Source organism: Mus pahari, chromosome 19 (genome assembly GCF_900095145.1).
Source record: "Mus pahari chromosome 19, PAHARI_EIJ_v1.1, whole genome shotgun sequence".
Lineage (NCBI taxonomy): Eukaryota > Metazoa > Chordata > Mammalia > Rodentia > Muridae > Mus > Mus pahari.
The window spans coordinates 70,125,328-70,130,736 of NC_034608.1; positions in this window are offsets into that span (position 1 = coordinate 70,125,328).

Below are 5,409 nucleotides of genomic sequence, written 5' to 3' on the forward strand. Positions count from 1 at the left end.
ACAGCCAAGTGCTACACAGAGAAACCGAGTCTCGAAAAACCAAACCAAAAAAAAAAAAAAAAAAAGGAAGAAAGAAAGAAAGAAAGAAAGAAAGAAAGAAAGAGAGAAAATACATTCTAATAAGCTACTGAAATTTGGGGACTATATATTTACAAAATGGTACAACCAATTCTGATGGCATCAAGTAGTTAATTCAATTTTTAAAAATATAACATAATACATAAATTCATTAATGAAATATGTGGAAACAAATTTTAGTATACCGAAGGCAGAGAAGTGGGAGCGTTACTTTGTCCTCCGGGTTATACAATTCCTGTCCTCAGAGGGTGCTGCATACTTTATGTGACATGAGACTTTCTGACTCACTGGCTGAACAAAGTCAGAGTCTGTGGAGAGTTAACTCCCCTTAAAATGGCTGACTCGTCTATAAAATCTTATAAGTAATATTTCTACCTGCCTAAAAGAGGTTTTGTGTGTGTGTGTGTGTGTGTGTGTGTGTGTTTAATTATCATAAAATTTATAATGCTGCAGATAAAGTGGTGGAAAATGATGCCAGTGTTAATGACCTGCAATGCCAGAAGTTATTTCTCTGGGTTACAGAGAACGTAAAGCGAGGGCGGAGATAGAAGGAAGCCATCAGGGAATCAATAAAGAGGTGGCATGCATTTTGTATGCTCGCAAATCGCCACAGAGTGGGTCTGTGAGACCTGCGTTCCATCATGGTTCATAGCTGACAAATGTAAGTCTCTGGGTTTGTTTGTTTCTATTGGAGTTGGGAGAATTGCTACTATTTGCAAAGTCATCAGAGATCTGAAGCATGTGAACATGGTAAAACTTAGGACGCATCCATCACTAACACACTAATTAGATATGAATATGCTGGAGATACAACACATTGAGTGTTGCTTTCAACAATGAGTAATGAGAGGACAATGTGTCCCCCCCCCCCAGTTTGTAGAGGTAGTGTGGTTCCCGCCCCCACCTTCTATATCATCAGTTACTTGAATAAATAGCACATCGCTTTTTTAAAGTGAGATGCTGTTTTGATAGCCCCACACTATTGGTTTTCGAGGAAATTTTAGATTTCCATGGTATCAGTGAGTGACCTCACCCTTTTTCATCTTTTTTTCTATTTGTCCTATCAATCACCAGCTTCATAGGACCTAAGTCTTCATGCTTGCTGTCCAGAGAGTTCCTCCAAATGTTTAGCTCTGATCATAAAACATATGAAGGTAAACACAAAGGAATTACTTGATTAACTACTATATAATGGACCTTGTCAATGAAAAGGTATTGTGTTTCCGTAGCACTGAATGGTGGAGATTATTACTGAACTAATAAGAAAACTAAGTCTAAGAACAGTTAATGTAACTTAATAGGTGCAAACACAGTATTTTCCACTAAATTGAAAAGCAATACTGTATGGTAAAATGGTTATCACAAAGATATGGTGGAAGAGCAAAAAAAAATACATATATCTTTGATTAAATTTGCTATGTGTGTATATTAATACATATTAATAATTAAATATTAATTTAATGTTACCCAAAGAAATTATGTTAGTTTTTCATTGATAAATTACCAACTATGTAGAGGAATTTTAATCCAGCAACATGGCTGCTCTGACAAGGGACCACATCCAAAGGCCTTCTAGGTCTGTTATGATCTGACCGGAATGCTGACACACCCTTATTATACACCTTTAATCCCAAACGGTGCATGTAAGGTTAGTTTATAGAAGGAAGCAGCCAGGTTTGAAAGTGACCTCTAATCGAGGGGCAGGCAAAGAGAGATTTGACAGAATGAATCAGAGGTAAGATCATAAGCCCAACTCTCATGAGCACTGGAAAGAGAGGCAACTTAAGAGAAGTGTGCAGGGGGTGGGGGCTGGGGGGTGCAGTTTTGCTGGGACAGTTTGTGACTGGTTGAAGGTGAAGGCAGAGCCAGAGAATGAGTCTGAGAGTGAGAAGGAGCAAGAAGATTAGAATAGATTGCCAGAATTAGTGTGAGGCCAAGCAGGTCTAAACACAACCTGAGCAAGGATGGTCCCAGTAGAAATGCTAATGTGTAGAGAGGGCAGGTGAGCCCAGGACTCTCTGCCCTAGAAAAGGAAGTACAGGTAGCCAAGGAATGCTGAGTCTTCCTGGGGACAAGCCCACCAACTGGGGATCCAGTGCCAACTGAGTGACTGAGCAGGGTGTATTCATATGTTTAGGAAGACATATTCATATGCCACCATCACCACCACCACGAAAAACAACCAGGAAAAGAAACCATGAGTTTGAAAGATAACAAGGACGGTGGTACATAGGAATTTGGAGGAAGGAAAGGAAAAGAGAAAATGATGTGATTATACTGAAATCTTAAAAAGCAAAAACAAAAACCCCAATCATTTAAAAAATACTACAGGAGAAGGAGTCTTCGCTGAGTGCACGGTCGCATAGTACACCACAACAGAGAAGCCACAGTGACAGAGGCTTGAGGTGGGTCATCGCGTCATCATCAAGAACAGAAAGAAATTGGGACGTGCATGTATCCTTGCTGGGTCGCTTGTGACCAGCCTTCTCCACTCCGTACTTTCTAGGATCCCAGCCTAGGGAATGATTCTACCTACAGTAGGATTGGTTTTCTCACAACAGTTATGACAAATCCCTCCTGACGGGCTCACGGGCTCCACCCAGGATAGACAAGCCCTGTTTGAGACTCTCTTCCTAAGTGACTCTAGGTTGTATCACAGTCACAAATGGAACTCATAATTATCACTGACTTTAAATCCCTACAACTTTTCTACAAAGCAATCTGATAATATGCAATATAAAAATAAATACAAATATTTTCATTAAATTAAATTTTTCCCTCCTAGAGATTTATCCTAGTAAAACATGATTACAAACACCCACATTTCTATATATACACGAGTATTTATAAATACATTAAAGTGTTTTTTCTTATATGCATTCTTGTTATTATTAAATCTATTTATTCACTTTACATCCCAGTATCAGTCCCCCCCCTTCTCCTCCCATTACCCCCCCCACACACACACACAGATCCTCCCCCTATTCCTCCTTCCCTTCTCCTTTGGGAAAAGGGAGTCCCCTGAAAGTATTTTGAATACTAGCTGTCTTTAAAACTCTCAAAATTCAAATAATAAATTAAATGATTTCATATTGATCACCCATAAAAATTGATGGTACAGCATAGTAAAATTAACAGCATAGTAAAATTTCCAATATGAAATAGGTAAAATGTAGTTCTATGAGTGTACACCTTATTGTAATATACAATAGGAATATCAGTTTGTATATATAAATAACGAGAGCCTATGCACTAGCAAACACACGTGTGGTTACTTGGGGCATGCGGCACTCAAGGTTAACCCTTTGACTCCCGGGTACCAGGCCACAGGAATGCTTCACTTGCTCTTTTTGTCTGGTTATAGACTAGAAATTATGAGTTGCAGGTACTGCTAAAAGAAGATCCTCAACATATAAAGCAAGTTGCAATTCCTATCAGAGCCCCATGCTCACAACTGAATATTGATTAGGACACCTAGTCAGCCCACAGGCTGTCTCCTACTCAGTATTGGCCAGTGCTTCTAATGTCAAGCAATTTCTTAAGGCTAGGTTTAGACAAAAAAAAAATGATGAATAGAATGGATACCGAGATGGCTCACAGTTCTGGTGGAAGAACTAAGTGAACATTTTTTTTTTTTAAGATGGCAGGAACAATTTCCAAACTAACAATATAAAGCTGGATAGAAAATGATATTACTGCTTTTGCCACAGTCAGGATGTCACCTCACTGCGGTTAACTTGGAAAGTCATCTCCATTGGTGTCTCTCCTCTGTGATGGAGGTCTAAATGAGCCTTGTGTGAGCATCTCGGCTTGTGAGAATATCAACCATCACCTTCAATGGACAAGGAACACAGACAAGCCTGAGAACACAGCGTGAGTTTGCGTCTCTTCAGACTAAGGGTTGTGAGAATGAGTGCTTGATAGGTAATCCCATTTTCTTGGCAATTCATTTGTTTGACAGCACAATGTCTATTCATATAATTCTTCAACTATTCACATTTTAGGGCATATTTTCTCCTAGGATAATGAAATTTTCACCTGGTCCAAATCCATCACTCCTTTTCCAATTCAGGTAAGCTCTCACTTCACTACTGTGTGAGCCATGAACAGGAGCCAGAAATAAAAAGCAGTATACACCAAGCCATGCAAGAAATGGAAACGGCTACTACAGCTTGTATTTCTATAATTAGTCATAAAGCCTTGTTCAAACTATTTCTGCCCTTGACTACATTTTTAGACTGACTTTATTGGCCTTTGTATTTATTTTGTGGGGGAGAGATGAACGCATGCTATAGCACATATTTTATGTATTGACAGATTGAGGTTCTTTACCTGCTGGATAGACCCACGGTTTATTCTGTTTGACCTGTACATAGAGTTCTGATATTATTTTGGCGCTTGCCACAGGTAGTTAGTTAGAGTTATGGCTAATCTGCAGGCATAAGCTTTTCCTGTTGTTCTCTGTACCTTACATTTGTCCTTGGATAATTAAAACAAGTATGTTCGGCGAAGGGGACTACAGTCCAGGAATATGCCTATAAAATCTAAGGCTGTGAAAATGGCCTGTAATTCTTCAGGTCAGAAAAAGAAACTGGGTCAAGGGAGAGGCAAACAAAGATTCTCCTCAGAGCGGTGGTTTTCAGCCTTTCTAACGCTGTGAGCCTTTCAATATGTCGTGGTGATCCCCAACCTTAAAATTATTTTTATTCTTCTCCTTCATAGCTGCAAATTCTGCTAATGTCATGGATCACAGTGTAAATGTCTGTGTTTTCCCCAGTCTTCAGCGCCCCCTGTGAAAGTGTCAATTCCACACTCCACAGAGGGGTTGCCACCTGAATGTGGAGGAAGGTCGTCAGCCTTGGCGACTCTGCATTTCTAGGCTATGTGTCATCTCAAATGTGGGCTCATAATTTTTTTAAAATTTACTTTACTTTTACTTGGGCATCTATATGTGTGAGTCTGAGTCCGTGTGGGTAGGCTCCATTAATCCCCTGGAGTTGGAGGCCAGCGAGCCTTCTCAGAAATAACTCCGATCCTCTGCAAGAGCAGCAACAGCCCTTCATCACTCAGTCATCTCTCCAGAGCCAACAATGCCAGTTGAAGTTTGGTCTATTGCTGTATTTTGTAATACTAAATTCTCTACCTGAAGATCTAGGCCTATGAGTGACTTCTCTTGTTTACAAGCCTTTGTTCTACAAACCTTGTTCCTTTATTTGAAACTATTGGATAAATAAAACTGGCTATGGCCAATTACTGGAGGCATTAGAGATAGGTGGGTTTGGAGTGACCTGGTTGGACAAAAGAGATAGGAAGAGGAGGAGGAGGAGGAGG